Here is a 26,090-nt window from a genome sequence, read left to right as displayed (position 1 = left end):
CATGGCTGGCGCCGCCTTTCGGCTAGATCTACGGGTGCCCACAGTGGCGCTCGGGGGCTCCGAGCCCTTTCTCCTGCCTTGCGGCAGGTGCAATGGCCACCCAAGTTCAAGCCGGAGATGCCGCCGCACTACGACGGCGCGGCGGACCCGTCGGCTTTCCTGCTAGCGTATGAGGAGGCCGTCCTTAAGGCCGGGGGCGATGACAAGGTCATGGCCCTCACTGACGCACCGCACGCCTGGCTGCTCAACCTCCCCGGATCCATGGTGTCATCTTGGGAGGAGTTGTGCAGCCTCTTCGCCGCGCGCTACACGGCGCCGGCGCACCACACGGTTGCGGCCCTCCCCGGCGGCTCACAAGCACCACCCTCGGATCGTCATGTCAAGCCGTTCTTTCGCCAGATCGGCGCCACATCCAAGCGTTCGGGGGCTCCGCCGGGCTGGGCCGTGCCCGAGGCCGACCTCACCTTCGACTCAGGGGATCATCCCGCCTTCACCGTCAGCTCGGGTGCACTCCCAATGCTTTGCATGCCCACCATCTGCCACGTGTCCATCACCAAGACGCTCATCGATGGCAGCGTCGGCCTCAACATGCTCTTTGTCGAGGCCTTCAGCCTTCTTCACGTATCGCTCGAGCGGCTCTGCCCTAGCAAGCCTTTCTCAGGGGTTGGTGGAGGCTCCGCCTGCTCCCTGGGGCAGATCCGCCTCCCCGTGACCTTCTCCATGCGCGAAAACTACCGCACCGAGCTCATCGACTTCGACATCGCCCACATTGGCCTCCCATACAACGCCATCCTCTGGTACCCAGCCCTGGCCTATCTGGCCTACAACCTCATGAAGATGCCCGGGAGCAAGAGTGTCATCACAGTAGTTGGGGACACCAAGGAAGCCTTGATGACGCTCAAGCTCGCCCTCAAGACCGCCGCAACAGCGCAGCCCGCTGACGCGGATACCTTCAAGGCCAAGGGAGCCGCACCAACCAAGAAGAAGCAGTTTTTAACTCAGGACAAGGTAGAAACCAAGCAAGTGCCAGTCAAGGAGGACGGGTCCTTGGGGGCAACCTTTACCATAGGCACCAACCTCGAGCCTAGTCAGGAGGAGGCGCTGGTGAAGTTCTTGCGCGAAAACAAGGAAGTGTTCGCTTGGGAGCCCGATCAGCTGGTGGGGGTCCCAAGAGGGGTGATAGAGCACCACCTGAAGGTGTGCCCCAACGTACGCACCGTGAAGCAGAAGGCGAGGCGGCAGTCCACGGAGAAGAAAGCTTTCATCGTCCAAGAAGCCCGCAGGTTGGAGGCTGCGGGTGTCATTCGCGAGGTTCGGTACCCCGAGTGGCTGGCAAACCCCGTCGTCGTCCCCAAGAAAGGAGGGAAGGAGCGGATGTGCATCGACTTCACCAACCTCAACAAGGCCTGCCCCCAAGATCTGCTCCCGCTTCCATGCATCGACCAGATCGTCGACTCCACTGCCGAGTGTGACTTGCTATGCTTCATGGATGCGTTCTCAGGATATCACCAGATCAAGATGGCGGTAGAAGATGTGGAAAAGACAGCCTTCCTGACCCCGTGTGGGGTATACTGCTACACCTGCATGCCTTTCGGGCTGCGCAACGTAGGCGCAACCTTCCAGCGGCTCATGCACATCGCCTTGGGTCGGCAGCTCGGGAGAAACGCTGAAGCCTACGTCGATGACATCATGGTGAAGTCTCGGGAGGCGAGGACCCTGATCCAAGACTTGGAGGAGACCTTTGAAAGCCTCCGCCAGGTGGACTTGCGACTCAACCCAGAGAAGTGTGTGTTTGGCATCCCTTCCGGCAAGCTGCTGGGCTTCCTTGTGTCCCACAGGGGAATCGAGGCCAACCCGGAGAAGGTCAAGGCCATTGAAGACATGAGTCCACTGCAAACCCTCAAGGAAATGCAGAAGCTTGCTGGACGGGTGACTGCGTTGGGACGCTTCATTTCCAAGCTGGGAGAGCGTGCCCTACCCTTCTTCAAGATGATGAAGAAGAGGGCCCATTCGAGTGGACCCCGGAGGCCGGCCAAGCATTTCAAGACCTCAAGAGATACCTGACCAGCCCTCCAGTGATGGTGGCGCCGCGACCTCTCGAGCCCTGGTGCTTTATCTTGCTGCCACTCCCTACTCCGCTAGCATGGCTCTAGTGGCGGTTCGGGAAGAAAACCAAGCTAAGGGCGCATCGTGCCAAGCTACGCCCCCAGCAGGGACGACGCAAGACCGAGAGGGCGCCACAAGGGTTGCAACAGCGACAGCAGAGGATCAAGCTCAGCAGGATGACGCCCCCGAACCCGCAAAGGCCCCGACAAGCAATCAAGCTTTGGGGGCTCCGCCACCTTAGGAGGCACCCCAATTCCTAGAAGGCACAAGCCTCATGAGCGCGCCTACCCTCGTCGAGCACCCTGTATACTTCGTCAGCACGGTGTTGCGGGATGCAAGAGCACAGTACCACATGCCTCAGAAGCTCCTACTCGCGCTCCTGGTGGCCTCATGCAAGCTGCGGCACTACTTCCAAGGCCACCCCATCAAGGTCATCTCGTCCTACCCACTAGAGAGGGTGCTCAGGAGCCCCAACTCCGCCGGGAGGGTCGCCGAGTGGAACATCGAGCTGCAGGCATTCCAGTTGGAGTCAGCACCACCAGGTTCATCAAGGGGGCCGCGCTCGCCGATATTGTGGCAGAATGGATGGACGCCCCGGCACTTGAAGTAGGTGAGGACTGGTCCCTCTCGCTGGGAAGCGAGGCACCCGACGGCTGGGTCATGTATTTCGATGGTGCCTTCGCGCGCCAAGGCACGGGGGCTGGAGCAGTTCTCATCTCGCCCACTGAGGATAAGCTCTACTATGCCGTGCAGCTCTGCTTCTAGCAGGGCGAGAAGGTCTCCAACAACATTGCAGAGTACGAGGGCCTCATAGTCGGCCTGAAGGCTGTGGCGACACTAGGGGTGAAGCGTCTCACCATCAGGGGTGACTCGGAGCTCCTCGTCAACTTCTCCAAAAAGGTATACGAGCCAAAAGATGAACACATGGAGGCATACCTCATGGAAGTACGCAAGATGGAGAAGCAGTTCCTGGGCTTGGAATTGCAGCACGTGCCCCGAGGAACCAACAAGGAAGCCGACGACATCGCCAGAAGGGCATCCAAGCGACAGCCCCAAGAGCCTGGCATCTTCGAGGAGTGGCTCTTCAAGCCATCGGCGACACCACCACTTTCAAGGACAGCACATCCTCGGGAGGAGCTCCCGCAACCACCTACTGCGGGAGCCCCAGCCTGTGGCCCGACTTCGGGAGCGCGTCTACTCTTGGCCCTCGAGCCCCAGGAGGGATGCTGGACCAAGGAATTCAAGGAATACCTGATGCAAGGGACGCTGCCAGAGAAGGAGGAGGACGCGGAGCGTGTGGCCCAGCAAGCCACGGCATACTGCATCCAGGACGGTGAGTTATACAGGAAGCGGCCAAATGACGTTTCATTGCGTTGCATCTCCAGGGAACAGGGGAAGGAGCTGCTAGCCGACATACACGGCGGGGACTGCGGGCACCACTCGTCGTCACGAACCCTCGTAGGCAAGGCATTCCGCAGCGGGTTCTACTAGCCTACGGCACTCAATGACGCGGTTGAGCTGGTGAAGTCCTACGAGGCCTGCCAATTCCACGCCAAGCATATCCATCAGCCAGCTCAGGGCCTCCAGACCATTCCACTCTCGTGGTTGTTCGCAGTCTGGGGACTGGATATCCTGGGCCCGTTCCCTCGGGCGTCTGGGGGCTATCGATACCTCTACGTCGCCATTGACAAGTTCACTAAGTGGGCGAAGGTGGAAGCCGTCCGCACCATCCCAGCTGGCTCTGCGGTCAAGTTCATCAAGGGTCTCGTGAGCCGTTTTGGGATCCCCAACCGCATCATCATCGACAATGGTTCGCAGTTCACCAGCAATCTCTTCAAAACATATTGTGCTAACCTTGGAACGCGGATCTGCTACGCTTTGGTGGCGCACCCCGGGAGCAATGGCCAGGCTGAACGCGCCAACGCGGAGGTCCTGAGAGGCCTCAAGACCAGGACCTTCAAGACAAACCTCGAGGCCTGTGGCAAGGGCTGGCACGATGAGCTCCAGTCCATGCTATGGTCCATTCGCACCACCGCCACCAAGCCGACGGGCGAGACCACGTTCTTCCTCGTCTACGGAGCAGAAGTAGTCCTCCCTCAAGAGGTCAGACATCGCTCCACACGGGTCCTGGCGTTCGATGAAACTCAGCAGTACGCCAGGCGGGGGATGGACCTCGTGCTGGGGGAGGAACGCCGCCGTGAAGCAGCACTACGGGCGGCAAGATACCAGCAGACGCCGCAGCGGTACCACTGTCACAGCATCCGCTCCAGGATGCTCGAGGTGGGTGACCTCATCCTGAGGCGGGTGCTCTCTAAGGAAGGGCTGCATAAGCTCTCACCCATGTGGGAGGGCCCGTTCAAGGCCGTCCATGTCTCCAGGCCTGGCGCCGCGCGCCTGGAGACACAGGACGGGGTACCCATCCAGAACGCCTGGAACATCCAGCACCTCCGGAAGTTCTACCCATGAAGCAAGGCCCAGCGCCTGTGAAGCAAGGCCCCGTGCCTGTGAAGGTCTCCGCCCATGACACTCTCACGTAGTAATGAGTGGGGCTGTACACGCCCCGGAGTCTCAGGAGTGATGCCCTTAGGCCTTGGGGGCTCCCTCCCACGTCTTAGTGGCAGCACTTAGCTCCGCGCTGGTGAGAAGACATGAAGACTAGACTAGGTGCCCGACACGGCTTTTCATTTGCTTTCCGAGGTTGGCTCGCCCCTCTTTTAATTGAAGTTTGCTTCTGGTGTTCTTCGCTGATTTGGTTCCATCGCCTTCTGCCTCTGTTTCTGTCTTCAGTTTAGCCTGTACTCTCTCTCGCATTCCTCGCGAGGGTGCTAGACGGGTGCCCTCGTGAGCGTTTTCCCTTTTCTGCCTTTCGTCTGCTTTTCGCGAGGCACCCTCGTTCGAGCTCACAAGTTGGTGCACCTCTCCTAATTTGTGCCCCTCGGGTACCGCGATACGAAGCGCTGGGTCAACGCTAGCGGCGCCTGTGACCAAGGCTCGGGTGAATGATAAACCTCTTAACGAATTTTTTTTGCAATCCATAAGCGCCTACCAGGCCAAAGAGGCCTTGGCAGGCACCAGGAAGCAAGCGCCTCATGAGGAGAAGGCTACTCCGAGCAAGTCAAGCTAAGTTATCCCTACATAAAACAACGATATTGCGACATAGAACAGGAACGGTAAACATAGCATAATACTTGAGAAATCATAGTTCGTTGCACGCCCCTCGGGAGCCCATACTAGCTTTTTTCTTAAAACAGGAAGGAAAGGAAGAACGAAATAAAGGCAGTGCATTCCCCTACAGCGATCCACGAGGCCGGGCTCTTGGCGCCGTCCTGAGCTCAGCCAGACCCCTCCTCGCACTTCATGGAGGCGCAGTGACGAGACGACCCACTACCGCCTTCGAAGCGGGCGCGACGGCGTGGCGGCTGGTCGTAACCGCCGCTGCTGGAGCTGTCGCTAGAGGAAGATCCATCGTAGCTGGACGAGACGTGGCCGTCCCCAAGGGCGGGTTCGCCCTCATCCTCATCACGACCATCGCCAAGGCCGAGCACCTCCTCACCATCATTGACCTCGGGGAAACACCCGGCGCGGCGACCAACTTCCCCAAACACCCTCACATAGAGGGTCGCGTCACCGTCATACTTGAAATGGAGGTTGCACCGCCTGCCCAGGCCGCGCGCGTGGGCAAACATCTGCCAGCAGCGGTCCAGGGCTATGTTGCCCGCGACGCATACCTCAACCGCAACCCATGAGGCCTTGCTGCAGCAGTCGTCCGCCTGTAGCCAGAGCCCTCTTGGACGTGAGGTCGGCAGCTCGCCGGCGAAGAAGCGCGGGAGCTAAAGCCAGTTGCCGGACGGGTTCTCCAACCAAACAACGAACTCCGGCAGCACCTCCGCCGAGTGGAAGCGTGGCCGGGAGGCTGCGCGACCACGACACGTCTCCCTTCATCAACAGGACTGCCACGACCGGTGCAACCCCTGCCACGCGAGGCGGCACCACCATGGCTGCGGGGGGGCACGGCGGGGGTCGTGATGTGCTCGCGGGGACGGCCGCGTCCACGCTTGGGCACCGAAGTGCCGGGGCCCTCGCGAGGGGCCTTCCCCTTCTCCGAGGCGGGGAACCTCTTCAGCGGCGCCATTGGTGTCACAACTGGCGATGGTGCAAAGGGGAGAAGCGAGTGGAATGGGAAGGGATGGGCGATAGGGGCACTGCCCCCCTCCCCATTTATAGCAGAAGAAGGCCAACCAGCGCCCCCCACGATCATAGGTAATGATGGCTTTTCCTTGCATGCAGCAGGGACTCGTCAAATCGGGCAATTGCCGAGGCTGTGTGGGGAAGCGGAGACGCCCACGTCCAATCAACCGCCACACGTCGACCAAGGTCGCAGGCTATTGGGGCCCGTGGCACTCCGCACTTGCCCTTTGGCTTTGCCTCGAAGCCAAGCCTGAGCGCGCCTTGGGCCCGGGGGCTACTGTTGGCGTTCTGGGAACGGGGGTCCCCAGACTTGCCTGCCTGCGGCCCACGGCGTGGCTCTGCATGCGGGCCCGTACGGCCCATGTTCACCAACAAGCATACAAGACCCTCGCGAGGGGCCAAGCCTCGCAAGGCGAATGACACAAGACCTCCTCGGGAGCGGCCTCACCAGGCTGGCTCGCGAGGGGCGGAGAGATCAAGGCAAGGCAAACCTCGCGAGGTTCCTATGACATGAGCCATGACGACCGAGACCAGGTGGGCGCCAGGCGGGTGACAGCGTGCATAGTGTCCTTGTTTCCTCTTCGGTGCTAAGGAGGCAAGCGTAGACGAAGAGTACCGAGGTGTCAAGCAAAGGTTTCCATTTCGATGCAACGAGACATACCAGCAGGACGCCAGGACGAAGGTCACCGTGGAGGCCAAGGCGGCATCACCACAAGAGCCTTTGGCAGGTGAAGACTGCTTTTGTCAGGATAACTTGTACTAGCTGTCCCCTTTCAAATTGGCCGTTGTTGGCTCCCTTCCCGCTCAATATTTGGGGAGAGGACCAGGGCCTCTATAAATTGGACTAGCCACCACCATAGCTAAGGGATCGACCTGATCTTGGATCGGAGCCATTCTATCCTTAGCCTCACACCCTCCAAGCACAAGAACACCTCTCCTCGGGATGCTGTTCTTCCCCTTGTATTGTTCATCCTCAGCCCAAGAGGCAATCCACCACCACCACACTGGAGTAGGGTATTACACCACAACGGTGGCCCGAACCAGTATAAATCTTGTGTCCCTTGTGTTGAGACTTCGTCGAGCTTTCCTTTGAGATCGTGGCGAGGTCGAGGGCATGAGTTGGTAGGGGGAGATCTTCGTGCGCACCCCAGTGTTCCAACCTTAAGGGTTTTGCTGGAACCCGAAATCCGACACTTCTCATGTAAGCCGTATGCGTACTATACTCTAACAGTGCTCCAAGATATTTTGTGCTGCATCTCACACGGTTGGTGATAATATATTTTGTGTGATCTACTTGATTTTTCGTCTTGATTTGAGTTACATAATGGGGTCACAGTTACAAAGGATGGTGTTTGAATTTCTAGAACTTTTATCTGCAGTGAACATGCAACTATAGGTGTGTTGCCCAAAAAATTGGAATTATTCAGGGTTCGTTTGGACATTTTTATACATTAACTTGGTTTACTAGGCATTTCAGGCGCACAATTTAAAATTAAACAACATGCACATGCTCCGGTGCACCAAAATGGGTTGTAAAATGATATATGTGTCCATGGGTTGATGCTTATGTCCCATGCAAAAAATGGGGATGAATTTCGAACACCACGACACCGTGGCTCTCCGGCAAACGTTGAGGTGCTTGCTTTTGTAATTCTAGTAAATCCAAAACTCGTCTGAAATTCATGAACCTTGGCATGCTATCATGGAATGGCATCAACATGTTGGGATAAAAAATATTGTCCCATTTGGGGTAGGTTATGGTATAAGCTTCTCACAAACTAGAGCTTCTCACACAAAGCCTCATGGTTCCCATAGGGAAACGTGTCACCTTTGTGCACGGAACGATATATGTTGCCTCTTCTTGCTTTCTAAACATTTCTAGTGTCAACATAGAACACCAGGAGTGTTGTGTCATTTTTTGGATTTTTCATGGTTTGCTTCGACATTTTTATACATTAACTGAGTTTTCTATGCGTTTATGTGCATAATTCAAATTTGAACTACATGCACATGCTCTAGTGCATATAAACGGGTTGAAAAATCAAATGTGTGTCCTTGGTTGCAACCTTAGGTCCCATGCAAGAAATGGAAATGAATGTCAAACACCTTTGCCATCGTCGCTCGCCCGCTAACATTGAGATACATGGTTTTAAAATTCTAGTAAATCGAAAACTCGTCTGAAATTCATGAAACTTGACATGCTATCATGGAATGACATCAACATGAAGTGGTAAAAATATTATCCCATTTGGGGCAGGTTGGGTATAAGCTTCTCACAAACCAGAGCTTCTCGTAACAAGTCTCATGGTTACGGTAGGGAACATTTCATCTTTCTGGACGAAACGATATCCGTTGCCTCTTCTTGATTTCAATTTTTTCTTTAGTGATAACATAAAACAACAGGAGTGTTGTGTTAAATTTTGGAATTTTTCGGGGTTCGTTTGGACATTTTTGTACATTAATTGAGTTTTCAATGCACTTATGTGCATAATTCAAATCTGAACTACAGGCACATGCTCTAATGCATATAAATTGGTTGAAAATTCAAATATGTGTCCTTGGTTGCATGCTTAGGTCCCATGCAAGAAATGGGAATGAATGTCAAACACCCTACCACTGTCACTCGGTCACAAACATTGAGATACATGGTTTTTAAATTCTAGTAAATCCAAAACTCGTCTGAAATCCATGAAACTTGGCATGCTATCATGGAGCGGCATCAACATGCCATGGTAAAGGTTTTGTCCCATTTGGGGCAGGTTTGGGTATAAGCCTCTCACAAATAAGAGCTTCTCACAACAAGCCTGATGGTTTCGATAGGGAACGTGCCACCTTTGGGGACGAAACGATATTCATTGCCTCTTATTGCTTTCAATTTTTTTCTAGTGTCAACATAGAACAATAGGAGTGTTGTGTTAAATTTTGGAAATTTTCGGGGTTCGTTTGGACATTTTTATACATTAAGAGGGTTTTTTAGGCATTTTATGTGCATAATTAAAATTTGAACAACATGCATATGCTCCAGTGCATATAAATTGGTTAAAAATCAAATATGTGTCCTTGGGTGCATGCTTAGGTCCCATGCAAGAAATGGGAATGAATTTCAAACACCAGGGCACTGTTGATTGCCGGCAAAATGTTGAGATACTTTGTTTTTAAATTCTAGTAAATCCAAAACTTGTATGAAATTCATGAAACTTGGCATGCTATCATTGAATGGCACCCAACATGTTGTGGTATTTTTCATGTCCCTTTTGAGAGAAGGCGCACCCGAATAACAGCCAACAAAGGCATTTTGAAACAAATAGTTGCCACTGTAACATCTCAAACGTTTTCTATAATTTAAATCGTGTGCGTTCTATTAACCATTCACGTGACGCCACGCCTCACACTCTTAATGGCTAGGAGATGCCATGCGAACAGGTGCTTGACTAAATGGGGGGCGTGCGAGCTGTACTCCAATGCGCAGGCTCACCGGGAAGCGTGCGAGCTGTACGCCGTGCAGGCTCACTGGGAAGCAAGTCATTTGACTTCCATGGCCGCCCGCCTTGCTTGCATCCTCTCCATTAATGGCGCCCAAGCCGCAGTTTAATACGATTTTAAATATAAAACACTCATCGCAAACGTTTTAGTTAGAATAGTCGTATGCAAACTGACAGCTTCACAAGGAAGCCTGGCGAAAATGTGTAGAGCAGGATTTGTGCAGCTCTTGATCGCAAACGTTTTAGATAGAACAAATGTATGTAAACCGACAGCTTCCCTAGTAAGCCAAGGGAAAATGTGCCCAGCAGGATTTGTGCAGCTCTTCATCGCAAACGTTTTAGATAAAACACATATATGCAAAGTGAGAGCTATGGTCTTCCACAGTAAGCCAAGGGATAATTCACCGTGCAGGATTTGTGCATCTCTTCAAGGCAAGCGGTTTTAGATTGAATAAGGTATGCAAAGCAAGACTTCAGCGCTAAGCCAAGAGAAAATCTGGCAAGCAGGATTTGTACCTCCCTTCAACGCAAATAGTTTTCTCGGATGACCCGTGTGCAACCAAGTACAGACAATTTGGTAAGATTTGCACCTGTCATATTGGGTATATTGTCATTTGTCAAACTGGAAAGATTGACATTTGTTGATCTAGTAACATTGCCATTTTTCAACATTGTAACACTGCGATTTGTCAAAATATGTAGCTAAAAATCACTAGCACTATCTAATTTTTGCAACTAAAATTCAGTAATTAAGCATAGATTTCATTCATAGATTAAGCAGTCGTTCTTTATACAAAAGTTCAACTCGACAGCTGAACCGACCAACCTTTTCCCCAATTGTTGCCCACCATGTACTGAAATAGCTAGTTCAACTATATATACTAGCTAATTTTCAGTACATTGTACAGTTCCACCACATCTACCATCAGATGAACTGAACAAAATAGCCCCTAAATACTACTACGGAGGGGCTTTGTACTACTTCCGGCAGCCTCTCCTCTGCCGAGTGCACTCAATAAGAGGAAGAGGAGGAGAAGCCTACCGACGAGCTGGACAACTGCAATACGGTGTCTGCCGCTGCTGCACCTTCAGCGAAGCTCACCTTGAACGCCCTCTGTCGCTCCAAATGACCCCTCTCGAAGTGGTGGGACTGCTCATAGATCTCTTGATTCCTCGCCTCTGCATTGGCGTGTGCTGCGGCCATGGCTGTGGTAAGGCTCTTTGCGTGCTCGACGAGGCGCTCCTCCTCCTCCCGCAGGAACTCGATGTAGCGCGCAAGGTCACTGACGCACATGCGGGCCTCCACCTCCGCCTCCCGCCTTCGGGCGGTGGTGGCGGAGCGGGTGATGATCCCGGCAGTCAACGGTGGGCTGGCGGCCATGGCGGCCGATGATGGGGTGGTGGCCACGACCACCACCTCCCGCCTTCGGGCCACGATGGAGGAGCAGGTGATGGCCACGGTGGCCGATAGTGGAGTGGTGCCACGACGGCCACCTCCTGCCTTCGGGCCGCGGCGGCAGAGTGGGCGATGGCCCTGGCTTTCGACGGTGGTGTGGCGGCCACGGCAGCAGACGGTGGTGTGGCGGCAACGGCGACTAGCAATAGCTGCCGACGGGCAGCGGCAGCGGAGCGTGTGGTGGGTGTTCCGCCGGGGACTGCGCCGCCGCCACGGTGTAGCCTCCTAGCTGGAGCTGTCCTCTGATGACGGCGAGTGGCTGAGCGACGACGACGGACCGGTGCCATTGGCGATTGTGGGAGAAGCGGACGAGATAAGCTACAGGGAGGGAGGGGAAATTGCGATGCAGGACTCGCCGGCCATAAGGGTTTATATAGTAGGCTGGTAAGCATTGGGATTTTGGGGGATTTCATCGAGTCGGGCGGGAAGCTTGCACGGGAAACTGGGCGGTTGCGCGGGAATGGGCTCACCACTATTTGCCCAAAAGAACGCCCCCGCGCGCTGCTCAAGCTTGCGCTCGAAGCCGTCTGCGGCAGCAGGGTGACAAGACGTGCAAGACGAGGATGAAAGGACACGTACACATACGGTTAATAAAAAAATGTTTGCGATTTAATTACCTACTATACCCCCGTCCTGGTTTATAAGTAGGATTTAACTAATAAAATACGAATGCATGACGCCAAAGATTATATCGTTGGATTCGTATTTGAACATAGTTTCCAATTATATAATTTTTGTAATATGCATTAACATTTTGTTGGTTAAATTTAAGGTCAAAATATGGCACAGAAAATAAAGGGGACTAATAGACCAAGACGGTGGTAGTAGCACACGGTCGCTCTCTACGCAGCGATGCAACTATTGGCCGGCATGTAGACGACCATTTCCTACGTGTTGAACTGCTCTATGTGTGTGGTTGCTTGCGGTTGAGGCGGCCGCGGCGCACTCTGCTCGCGTCCCGTCGCGCGCGCTCTGCCCTTGTCCCTTCACACGCACTGCCAGTGTTTGGGGCCGGCGCACGATCACGCATGTTCATGTGCATGCGGTTGTGCCGGGTGTGGCGCGATGATGCAGTTACCCGCTGCAAAAACTGCCATGCAGACGCGCCGAGAATCCAGGCCACCCGGCCCCCATTTATTCCTGCGGCCATTTACCTTCATTTCTCACGCCACATGACACAATAAGCACACCCACGATGACACATACAGAGAGGACATCCAGTTGTTCCAATGGCGCTCCCCGTGGCTCCAATGGCGCTCCTAGCGGCCGACGATGACAACGGCGGGCAGTTCACCATGCATGACGTAGTGGACACCCACGTGAGGGGGAAGGCCCTCTCGGTGGTGTACACGAATGATCCGGTCTCGATGGAGAGCTCCATCCAAACCATGGAGCAGTTGCTTGCCGAGGACAAGTACCAAGTGGTTGGCTTCGACCTCGAGTACACCATCGGTCATTCCAGACACTATTAGAAGGTTGTCGTCGCCCAGTTGTGCGTGCGACATGACGTCCTCGTCCACCACTACCACCTGACCACAAGGCCCCGCGAATGTTTCTCCAGGTTTATCAATAGCTCCGACTACAGTTTCGCTACGGTGGACACCACCAACGATCTAAAAGCGCTCAAGGTTTCGGGCTTGAAATGCTAGAATCTTGTCAACATCCAGGACCATACAAGGTCTGGGGCAGCGATAATAACAAACAGAACTCCCTGGTTGACCTCGCCTTGGCCATCATCGACCCCTACTACATGAAGATGAAGGATGAGAGCAAGAAGGACAAGAACGCCTAGCATAGTGTCTGGCATGAGTAACTGGATGAACAACATGTCAAGTACGCAACCAAGGACATGTACACAAGCTATGAGATGTACATGCGGATCGTTGACATGAGGGAGTATCTTCTTCCCGCCCAGACGAGAGATCGAGCAACAGAGCAGTGGCGTGAGCGTCACAAGAAGTAGATGACTAGACGATCGTTTCTCCTAGTTTAGAATGCATACAATTGTTTATTGAGGTGTATGTGAATGATCTGTATAGTCACTTATGTAATTGGATGTTTATTTAGTTATATATTATTCTTCTATAGACAGAGCAAATCACACGGCTTATTAGCAGCTATCGCCTATGTTATTATTGGTCTTCACACACATTTCTGATTACGGACCTGTTTTCCATGTATCACACACATCTTGTTCAGTTGAACTGTTTCTATTATGTTGCCTAATCACACACGGTTCATCCTAGTGAACTGTATGCTGTATATCGCACACACCCTCACCTGGCTGCCCGTTTCTGTTGTTCTGCATCATCGCAAACAATTCTTCTAGATTAACCATTTGCCACTCATCCAAGGGAGGGAAGTCATTCGCGGGGGACGTGGCATTGACCATTGGGCGGCAACAGTCCATCATCCAGGTGCGCAATAAAGGATGCAAAGAGGGATCCTACAGCAGCAAGGACCAGCTTCCCTACCGATAGCTCATCTAACAGAACTCCCAAGTTAACTGTCCTAAGGCTTGAGTAGTCATCAGATGGGTGACTGGATGGGAAGTGGCCTCGATGTTGAATTACCTGATGGGATGGGTCACTTTAAACATTTAATTGTCTTAAATGTATATAGTGCTTCGTCCTATTAGTTGAATTAACCTCGAGGTCCTTGTTTGTAATTTTTGATATTTTTTATTTTTTGAACACATGTTGATTGGCTTGAAGAAGGTCTATCTCGTTACTTTTTGATGTTTTTTGTTTTTTGAACACATGTTGACTGGCTTGAATGAAGGTATATCCTGTTACTTCACGACATGTTTCCAAAACATGGACCTCGAGGTTAATTCAACTAATAGGACAGAGCACTATATACATTTAACGCAATTAAATGTTTTCCAAAAAAGTGATATGATTTCTATGAAACTTATAAGTCATGTATGTCAAATTAACCTCTATGTACTTGTTCTCAAATTAACCTCTGGGCATGTTTGCCGCGTATCACACACATCTTGTTAAGTTGAACCATTTATGTTCTCTTCCCTAATCAAAAATAGTTCATTTGAGTGAACCGTATGCCGTATATTACACACACCTTGATATGGCTGACTGTTTCTGTTGCTTTCCCTAATAACAAATAGTTCCTCGGAATGATCTATATGTCGTATATCGCACACACATTGATATGGCTGTCCGTTTCTGTTGTTCTGTCTAATCGCAAACAATTCGTCTGGATCAACCATATGCCCAACATCGCACACGCAAGTAAAATCTGAACCATGTTTGATGTACCCACCATCGCAAATATTTTGCATCTTTTTTGACAATTTTTTACATCACTGTTTGCGATTAATGCATCGCACACAGTTTCGTCAAGGGTCTCTGATCGTAGTGTCGCGTTAGCAGCATCCTGCAATAGTGAAATAAAAGAAATCCTATAAATTCCCGCCTACTTCAAAAATGTGTCACTTGGTCACTCACACGACCTAACCTCTACCGCACACAGAAGATTGTACTTGGGCTACTCCTCCGGTGTTTTCTCCGAATTGCGACTTGATGAGCCCCTTAATCACATCCTCATGTTTTTTTTTCTTTTCTATGAAAATTTCTGAAATTATTAGTGATTCAAAATTAAAGTGAACAAAACTCAACAAAATTGATAGCAACTACTCCTACAAGTGCCTATAGGCTATATCATGCAACAAAACTACTTTGAACCATATACATTTGTCATGCAAGCTCAAGAACATGGTCACCACAACAGTAAAAAATTGCAATATATAAAGCACTAGAACAAAAACTAATTGGACCATTAGAGGAGTCACATACCGATGAACAATCCCCCAAAACAGTTTCGGAAATGGAGCTCCAAGCAAGGAGATCGAAAATGGCAGCAAGATGAGCAAGAACACGTGTTTGAACAATGAAGTGGTTTTTTCTAGAGGAAGACAAAGTGCATGGGTGGCTGGAATAAGTGAGGGGCCTATGTGGGCCCCACAAGCCTACTAGGCGGGCCCTATGAGCTTGTGGCTCATAGGCGCACCCCCATGGTGTGTGTTTAGTGCCAAAAGTTTTCAAATGTTGTAGAAAAAATCATATAAAATTTTAGGTCAATTAGAGAACTTTTATTTTTTTGGTCATTTTTTATTGCACAGAAAATTCAGAAAGCAGCATAATAATAGTATTTCTACTTTATTAATTCTAAATAACATAAACTAAAATGTGGGTACAAAAAGTAGTGTTTGCTAAATTCATCCATCACATGCCCATCAAAAGGAATCCATTAATAAGGTTGATCAAGTCTTATTAACAAACTTCTTCTGAATGACATGAAACTGAAGAATCTTTGTATAACACTAGGTTACCTCAACGGGGCTATGCATGTCCCCAACAATAAGAATTTCATATTTCTTTTTGATAGTGGGAATAGGGAATTCAAAACCTTCAATAGTAATTGTTGAAATTTTTCCAATAGAGTTGATACTCTAGAGGTTGTTTCTTCAGAAAGTGTATCATATGCTCATTACCATTAACATGAAAAGTGACATTGCCTTTATTGCAATCAATAACAGCCCCTATAGTATTCAAAAAGGGTCTACCAAGGATGATCGACATACTGTCATCCTTGGGTATATCAAGAATAACAAAGTCTGTAAAGATAGTAACATTCGTAACTACGACAGGTGCATCCTCACAAATACCGATGGGTATAGCGGTTGATTTATCAGCCATTTGCAAAGAAATTCCAGTTGTTGTCAACTTATTCACATCAAGTCTTCAATACAAAGAGAAAGGCATAACACTAACACCTGCTCCTAGACCACATAAAGTTGTTTTAACATAGTTTCTTTTAATGGAGCATGGTATAGTTGGTGTTCCTGGGTCGCCTAGTTTCTTTGGTATTCCACCCTTAAATGTATAATTAGCAAGCATGGTGGAAATTTCAGCTTTCGGTATCTTTCTTCTATTAGTAACAATATCTTTCATATACTTAGCATAAGGGGAAATTTTCAGAATACCAGTCAAACACAAACGCAAAAAGACAGGCCTAAGCATTTCAACAAAGCGCTCAAATTCTTCATCATATCTTTCTTTACCATGTTTTCTAGCAATGAAGTATCTCTTGTCATATCTTTTATTCTTAGGTTGTGGGTTATCAAGACCAACACCAGGTTCTATTTCTACAGCATTATCATTATTGGGCTGAGCATCTTCATGAACATCATCATTATCATCATTACTAGGCTCATGTTCATCACCAGATTGTGTTTCAGCATCAGAAATAGAAATATCATTTGGATTTTTTGCTGTGTCTATAGTAGGTTCACTAGAAGCATGCAAAGTCCTATCATCATTTTTTTCTTTTTATTACTAGAAGGACTAGGTGCATCAGTATTAATTCTTTGAGAGTCCTGCTCAATTCTTTTAGGATGGCCTTCGGGATACAAAGGTTCCTGAGTCATTTTACCACCCCTAGTCATAACTCTAACAGCATGATCATTCTTCTTATTGTTCATCTCATTAAGTAAATCATTTTGTGCTTTGAGAACCTTTTTTGCTTGAGTTTCTATCATGGAAGCATATTTACTCACACGCTTGAGATCATTAACAATTTTCAACATATAATCACTCAAGCATTCAATCATATAAGCATTTCATTTCAATTGTATACTAACATATGCATTGAAGTTTTCTTGTTTAACAATAAATTTATCAAATTCAACCAATCATTGACTAGCAGATTTAGTATACGGAATATCACCTTCATCAAATCTATAGAGAGAACTTACCTCTACTACCTGTGTCCGGGTATTAAGACCATGAATTTCTTCAATAGGTGGTAAATTCTTAACATCTTTAGTTTTAGTACATTTTTCTTTCATAGATTTCTTTGCCTCTTGCATATCTTCAGGACTGAGAAATAGAATACCTCTCTTCTTCGGAGTTGTCTTAGGCGGTGGTTCGGGAAGAGCCCAATCATTATCATTAATCAATATATTATTTAATAGTTCTTCAGCTTGTTCAACAGTTCGTTCCCTGAAAATACAACCAACACAACTACCTAGGTGGTCCCTAGAAGCATCAGTTAGTCCATTATAAAAGATATCAAGTATTTCATTTTTCTTGAGAGGATGATCAGACAAAGCATTAAGTAATTGGAGAATCCTCCCCCAAGCTTGTGGGAGACTCTCTCCTTCAATTTGCACAAAGTTAAATATTTCCTGTAAAGCAGCTTGTTTTCGATGAGCAGGAAAATATTTTTCAGAGAAGTAATATATCATATCCTGGGGACTAAGCACACAACCAGGAGCAAGAGAATTAACCATATCTTAGCATCACCCTTTAATGAGAAAGGAAACAACTTAAGAATATAGTAGTAGCGGGTTTTTTCCTCATGAGCAAATAGGGTGGCTATATCATTCAGTTCAGTAAGATGTGCCACAAAAGTTTCATTTTCATAACCACTGAATGGATCGGATTCAGCCAAAATAATTAACTTAGGATCAACAGAGAATTCATAATCCTCATCGGTAACAAATATAGTTGAAGTAGCAAACTTAGGATCATATTTCATTCTAGTATTCAAAGATTTTTCTTTCAACTTGACAAGTAATTCCTTAAGATCATCTCTATACTTACAAGCAAGAAAGTCTCTAGCTACCTCTCCATCCATAACATAACCCTCAGGTATATCAGGCAATTCATCTCTAGGAGAGCTAGATCTAATAGGTGTTTCAAAGTTTTTAGTTTCAAAGACATCATCAGTTTCAGTATTCTCAATAATTCTAGCTCTAGCAAGTTGAAGAAATTCACCTAGTGGCACATCATCATCAAGCAAAGTACTAGCATCATCATAAGCATCATTCATAGCCGAAGTAGCATCATCAATTACTTGCGACATATCAGGATTAATAGCAGGTGCAAGTGTCACAAGCTTACTCAAAACAAAAGGTGAATCAAGTGCAGAACTAGATGGCAGTTCCTTACCTCCCCTTGTCTTAGAGGGAAAATCTTGGTTCTGGTATCTTTAAGATTCCTCATAGTGGTCAACAGATGTAAATCCCAAGTGACTCAGCAAATAGAGCTATGCTTCCCGACAACGACGCCAGGAAAAGGTCTTGATAACCCACAAGTATAGGGGATCGCAACAGTTTTCGACGGTAGAGTATTCAACCCAAATTTATTGATTCGACACAAGGGGAGCTAAAGAATATTCGCAAGTATTAGCAGTTGAGTTGTCAATTCAACCACACCTGAAAGACTTAATATCTGTAGCAAAGTATTTAGTAGCAAAGTAGTATGATAGTAACGGCAACAGTGGCAATAGTAACAGTAGCAGTTTCGTAGTGATTGTAATAGCAGTAGCAACGAAAGTAACTTAGCAAAGATAAATATGTAAAAAGCTTGTACGCATTGGATCAGCGATGGATAATTGTGTTGGATAATATTCATCATGTAACAGTCATAACCTAGAGCGACACAGAACTAGCTTCAATTCATCAATGTAATGTAGGCATGTATTCCGTATATAGTCAGATGTGCTTAGGGAAAAGAACTTGCATGACATCTTTTGTCCTACCCTTCCATGGCAGCGGGGTCCATTAGGAAATTAAGGGATATTAAGGCCTCAAACTACAGTAATCACCAGAAAGAATCTCAATTATTGCTATGTTGGGGCATGCGGATCATAACTCGTAATATGTGTGTATAACTTGCAAGATAGAACCAAGAACACAAATATATTCATGAAAACATAATAGGTTCAGATCTAAAATCATGGCACTCGGGCCCTAGTGACAAGCATTAAGCATAGCAAAGTCATAGCAACATCAATCTCAGAACATAGTGTATACTAGGAATCAAGCCCTAACAAAACTAACTCGATTACATGATAAATCTCATCCAATCCATCAACGTCCAGCAAGCCTACGGAGGAATTACTCACTCCCGACGGTGAGCATCATGAAATTGGTGATGGAGGAAGGTTGATGATGACGACGACATCGATTTCCACCCTCCGGAGCCCCGAACGGACTCCAGATCAGCCCTCCCGATGAAGAACAGGAGATGGCGGCGGCTTTGTATCATAAAACGCGATGAATCATTTTCTCTGATTTTTTTTCTCTGTGAATAGGTATATATGGAGTTGGAGTTAGGGTTGTCGAAGGTCCAGGGGGCCATAAGCCTGGGAGGCACGCCCTGGGGGGTAGGCGCACCCCCAGAGCTTGTGGCTCCTGGGTGGGCCCTCCTTTGGTATATTTTTCCACCAATATTTTTATATATTCCATAAAAATTCTTCATAAATTTTCAGGTCAATTCGAGAATTTTGATTTCTGCACAAAAACAACACCATAGCAATTCTGCTGAAATAGCGTCAGTTCGGGTTAGTTTCTTTCAAATCATGCAAATTAGAGTCCAAAATAAGGGCAAAAGAGTTTGGAAAATTAGATACAATGGAGATGTATCATTGAACTCAACTGAAATATACTAGATAAAACTATTAGTCCAACAAAAGATATGTTGACATTAATCACCTAGGGAGCTGCCCTTTTAGAAAGATCTAGACATGTTAGCGGTGGCGATGGTAGTTGCAAGATTACTTAAGGACTCCTTTGTACTTTTCTTTTCTTGGAGAGTTTTCCTGCAAAGTTCTGTGGACACGAGTTGTTTTTCGACCCTTCTGGTCGCTTCCGCGTGTATGCTTGTATTCATCTTATTTGTGATTAATGATATATGCAGTTAACTTCAAAAAAAAAGAAACGTTACTTCCTTGCTAACCTCAGTTATTAACTTATAATGTTCTTTTTTGCAAAAAATAACTTATAATGCTTGTTAGTGTCAATGAATAAATGAACTAAAAGATGATAGGCTATGCTCATACTATTTGGTAGGTTTTCCTTTTAGCTGGCGCAAATCATTTGGACCCTCATAGCTCGCGAATGTTTGCTGGGGAGGATAATATTCGCAACGATTTTCATGGCAATTTTAGTTTGTGGGGTTCATAATTTCTTCAGACTAGCATGCCTTCGCAGAGAAGGCAATTCTTTTTAAATGCCATAATTTGACCTCGATCAGACAATTTTCTTTAAATGCCATAATTTGGTCTCGATCAGACGCGTGCGAGGGCGTTCACGGGGAGTTCCTTCCCAGTGAAGGATTCACCAGTTAACATTACCAGATCATTTTGAAATTGAGAATTTTAAATTTGTGTTATATAGTTTTGATTGCTTTACTGAAAAAGGCTTCCACCCCGCTTTATATATAAAGCAACGATCAACATACAGGAAGCACACCACCCTACACCCCACACACACTCAAGACAGATATAAGGGAGCTAACAAACAACAACGCTACTCCAAACAACCCAAAGCAAACAACAAGTAGACGGAAGAGTATAGCTAAGGATCTAAAGAGCTCTCCATCGTGAACGAGCCACCACAACGAGACGAAGCCGCAACTCGATGAATCAGGGACTCCAAAGCGGTGCTTCCAGGAAAGAAACGGCACCAAAGAGCCGCCACTGCCTGATCCAAGAAATTGAGTTTTCACTCGGAGTAACACGAAAGACGCAGGGCCACCGCAATAGAGCCTTCAAGAATGGAACAACACATGGACGCCACTGCCATCAGTCTTGCCCGAGCCAGACGAGGTTTTCACCCCGGCCACCCGCACGGGAGTACAGCCCTACATGAGAGCGTCGGCCGCACCACCACCACCTGATTGCCGTATACTGTAAGAGCCAATTCAATAATACATACATGATATCCGGTACAACAGAAAGTCATAGCAATGCATTTCCAGCACAAATTGAGTTTCTTTTCTGATGTACTTTTGTCCTATAGATCTTTACATTTTGCATATTACGCATCTCACCCTATAGTAGCATCACATTTAAAAAAAAAACATCTACATCTTGATCGGTATTGTTATCTACTCCCTCCATTCTTAAATATAAGTCTTTTTAGAGATTTTAATATAAACTACATATGGATGTATATAGACGTATTTTAGAGTGTAGATTTACTCATTCTGCTCTGTATTTAGTCTATATTGGAATCTCTAAAAAGATTTATTTTTATAAACGGGAGAGAGTAGTTATTATCTACAGAAATAGCATACATTACATGTATTTTTTTTCAAGCAGTGGTTACTTATATCACACTTAAATATCTTGAACTGTCACAGTTGTGACACTACGGATTATTAATGACAAATATTTAACAGTGAGGAGGACGCTGAGAGAACTGATCATGATGTTGTCCAGAGTCCTAATAAAATGTTTTTTTTTGTTTAGAGAAACCACCTGCGTTATTCATGTGATGGACTGTTAATTTGTGACATTGTGTCACTGCGCTGTGATTTCGTGATTGTGTTGCTATCTGTCTATGGTTTGGAGAATTGATGTTGCAGTCACAAGAAAGACCAAACGAAGCTATAAGCGGCAGCAAAGCGAAAACGTAGCAGCAGATGAGCTGAAGCACGTCCTGGAAAAACTTATCAAGATTTAAGTAATTACATTATACAAAACGCCACCGCATCATTTGTACTTCTGTCCTCCCACACTGTCAGCCATCGTAAACTGTAAGAGAACATATACACCTGGATTCTCAAAATCAGCAAAAACCGTAGCTACAAAAAAAAATCACATCAAACTCAAGATGCAGCTTGGGCTGCACCAAATTTCTTGGCACCCTTCTGCAGATTCTTTTTTGGATCTTTCGTTTCAGAACTTTCCTCCTCTTGCTTCTTCATCACTGGTTTGAACTGTTCCAAAACAAAGGATAAGGTCACTAGAGAACTGGGCTAAAGCACATTCAGCAGCCACAAATGATGGTACAAGTGCTAGGCAGACCAAATACAGACATGTGAAAGCTGAATGAGATAGGAGCATTGCTTCTACAAAGAACAAAGGAGAAGAGCATGGACCAGAGTCAAAGGCAAGGGACGCAAAATTATTGACAGTGCAACAAATCCATCAGTTTACAAGCCTACAACCTTAATTCTCGCAGATGTCACGCCTGCACCACCGGTAACCGCAGCAATGACAGTGGCGAGGCGTACACTCGGAGATGCCAGTTTAGGATGATGAAGGGGTCCGGCACACGACGATGGAGGACCCATGTCCAGAGAGAGAAGGAGCTGGACTAACCCGCAAGATGTTGAGTTCAGTGAACCGGGTGTATGGACAAGTGAGGTCCACTTCTAAGCATGAGTGTGTCGCGTTAAAAGGCCAAGTGCCAATCTCTGTAAAAAATGTCGTTGAAATGAGACCTCCGAACTTCCCATCTCTCTTTCCCTGAACATTTCACCCCCTTCTCCAATTCCTACCCTCATGCCGCCAATTTACCCCGATTCTTCCCCTCCACCAGCAGTAGAGCTGGCGCCTCAACCATCGAGGAGGGTGACACCTACACTCCGGAGTAGTCGGCATACGGTTGCCGACGATGGTACTTTGGTCACACATGAGGACTCCTTGGCCAGGGCTATGCGGCGTAAAGCAACGCAAAACCTCGACAACCAAGGTATTACGTCGCCACCCAAATCCTTTTTAGCTTTTTCCAATACTAGCACCGTTTCTAAGTTGAATAATGTGGGTGTTAGTCTGGGAAAGAATGAGAATGATATTTCTATTTCAACAAGCGCTTTGAAACATTTGAATATGATCGATTAAAAGTTGTTCCACATATTTCTAGCAAGTCTTTTGCCTCCCCTACTGACAAGGAGGAGCTGCATGCCACATCGGAATTTTTTTTTTTGAAAAGGAGGCTCACCTCCGGCCTCTGCATATGAAAGATGCATATGGTCAGCTACCCTCTCATTTAGTAGGAGCGGTTTCAGATGTGGGTCTAGATGAACCCGGGCTTAGTTCTTTGATTGAGCTTACAGCCTCCGGACGTAAATCAAAGACCACAAGTTCAAAAAAAGTTAGTAAGTCCCATAAGAAGGCGGAATTTTCTAAATCTCCTATTGTTTCCCCATGAATGTAATGTTTTTTAATAGCAGAGGTCTTCGTGACGTGGCTAAACATTTATTCATTGCGGAGTGTAATAGGAAATACAATTTAGATTTTTTGGCTATCTCTGAAACGGGGAGACGTGACTTCTCCGTAAGTCTGCTTAACCGTCTTTCTGGTGGGATAGAATACACTTGGGTTTCACGACCGCCTAGAGGTCGTTCTGGGGGCATCTTACTTGGCGTAAACACGGGGACAATGGATGTTTTGGCTAGTTCGGATGGTGAGTTTCACGTTAAACTCCATATTCGCAACAAGGCCGACAACTTCACATGGACCCTCGCCGCCGTGTATGGGGCAGCCCAGGATGAACTCAAGGCTGATTTTCTCCGTGAATTGGTTAATCTGGCGAAAGATAATCCCTACCCCATTCTTATAGGAGGGGATTTCCATTTGCTTCGATTTCCAAATGAGAAAAGCCGCGGTAGATTTGATAATCATTGGCCTTTCCTTTTCAACGATGTCATCGACAGTCTCGATCTGCGAGAGGTTTCCATGATTGGAAGACAATTCACTTGGCGAACAGTCTTCCGGGACCGGCATACGAGAAACTAGATCGCGTTTTAATGGATACCGACTGCGAATCTAAATTTCCTATGGTGTCTGTTCATGCTCTACCTCGTATCGAGGCCATATCAGACCACGCACCAATTCTCCTAACTACTGGTTTGCCACGACCACAACATAGACGCAAGTTCAAGTTCGGACTTGGTTGGTTGCTCCAGGATGGCTTCCATGACATGGTCAAGGAGGTATGGGAGAAACCGGTGGCCGGGCATACCCCAATACACAAATGAAATAACAAAATGCATGCATTACGTAAATTCCTTGGAGGTTGGGCTAGGCATACGGTGGGTATCCTCGAAAAGGAGAAGCTTCGTCTTTCATCTATCATTGATGAATTAGAAGCTTTGGCAGAGGTTAGGCCATTATCTGAGCATGAAATTGAGATCAAGAGTCAATTGAATGCACCGATAGCTAGCATGATGCGTGAAGAGGAACTCAAATGGTACCAACGCTCTAACTCTCAATTTATCCTGAAAGGTGATTCGAATACTAGATATTTCCATGGCGTCGCCAATAGACACCGGAAGAAACTTATTCATTCATTTCAACCGGAAGAAACTTATTCATTCACTTCAACAAGATGAGGGCACAATTGAAGGGCATGAGCAACTTAAATCTTATATCACTAATTATTATAAAAATTTGTCCGAAGCCCCAGAGGAAGGAAACTTCTCGATGGATGAGTCCCGAACAGATGACATCCCTCAGGTCTCTGATGAGGAAAACAACCTTCTAACAGCACCATACTCCGAGGAGGAAGTTAGAAAGGCGGTTTTCCTAATGAAGCACAACAAAGTCCCGGGTCCGGATGGTTTTCCCGCAGAGTTCTATCAGAACTTCTAGGAAGTCATCAAACCGGATCTCCTCCTCTTGTTTAGCTGTCTACATGCCGGCCAACTAGATTTGTTTTGCTTAAACTTCGGTGAGATTATTTTATTACGTAAGGTTAATGAGGCTGAAAGGATACAACAATATGACCTATTTGCCTCCTTAATGTTAGTTTTAAAATATTCACGAAGGTTGCAACTATTAGGCTGAATCCGGTTGCTGGACATGTGGTTCGTCCTTCACAGATAGCTTTTATGCAAGGTAGACACATCCTAGACGGAGTTGTTATCCTTCATGAAACTGTCCATGAATTACATAGGAAAATGTTAAATGGGGTCATACTTAAAATAGACTTTGAAAAAGCTTATGACGAAATCAGATGGCCCTTTCTTCAACAGACTCTCAGAATGAAAGGATTTTCTGCAGAGTGGCGCGCAATGATCCATAGCTTTGTTTCAGGAGGCGGTGTTGCCATTCAGGTCAATGATGACCTTGGCCACTATTTTCAAACGAAGAAGGGATTGCGACAAGGTGACTCGCTATCATCCATGCTATTCAACATAGCGGCGGATGTGCTAGCAGTCATGATTGAGCGTGCTAAGGCTGATGGACAAATTGATGGGGTAGTGAATCATCTAGTTGATGGTGGCCTCTCCATACTGCAGTATGCCGACGATACGATTCTCTTCATGGATCATGACCTCGAGAAAGCGAGAAATCTGAAATTAATTTTACCAGCATTCGAGCAACTCTTAGGTCTTAAGATCAATTTTCATAAAAGTGAATTGTTTTGCTTTGGCGAGGCCCAAGACGAGGCTCACCTGTACGCCGACCTGTTCGGATGCGGGTTGGGCCAGTTTCCGATCACATATTTGGGGATACCGATACATTATCGGAGACTCACAAATGTTGAATGGAAACACGTCGAGGAGAGGCTGCAAAAAGACTTGGCAGTTGGAAAGGTAAGTTGCTGTCTCTAGGAGGAAGATTAGTCCTAATAAATCCAGTACTAAATACTCCCTCCGTCCCAAAATAAGTGTCTCAACTTTGTACTAGTTCTAGTACAAATTTGTACCAAACTCAAGACACTTATTTTTGGGACGGAGGGAGTAATATGGTACTATATATGATCTCCTTCCAGTTGCTGAAAGGAGTTTTACATAGATCGGATTATTTCCGATCAAAATTCTTTTGGCAAGGAGATAGCGAGAAAAAGAAATATCGACTGGCTAAATGGAGTGTGGTTTGCCGTCCCAAAGACCAAGGCTGGTTGGGCATTCATGACCTTGAGGTTAAGAATAGGTCCCTACTCGGTAAATGGTTGTTTAAATTACTGATGGAAGATGGTGTATGGCAAACCCTCCTTAGACAGAAATATGTGGGCTCCAAGGCGGTATCCCAAGTATACTGGAAGCTTGGGGATTCTCACTTTTGGGCGGGTCTAATGGCTATGAAGAAATATT

At 47.2% G+C, this 26,090-nt stretch overlaps 1 pseudogene; it reads right to left on the bottom strand.

Annotated features, from left to right (window-relative positions):
- Positions 1-21,677: 21,677 nt before the first annotated feature.
- The window catches only part of LOC123061244 (protein translocase subunit SECA1, chloroplastic-like), a 50,705-nt pseudogene continuing 46,292 nt past the window's right edge, over positions 21,678-26,090 (bottom strand).

This window comes from Triticum aestivum, chromosome 3A (assembly GCF_018294505.1).
Source record: "Triticum aestivum cultivar Chinese Spring chromosome 3A, IWGSC CS RefSeq v2.1, whole genome shotgun sequence".
NCBI lineage: Eukaryota > Viridiplantae > Streptophyta > Magnoliopsida > Poales > Poaceae > Triticum > Triticum aestivum.
The sequence above is the reverse complement of the archived record's forward strand: the minus strand, read 5'-3'. Positions and strand labels throughout refer to the sequence as shown.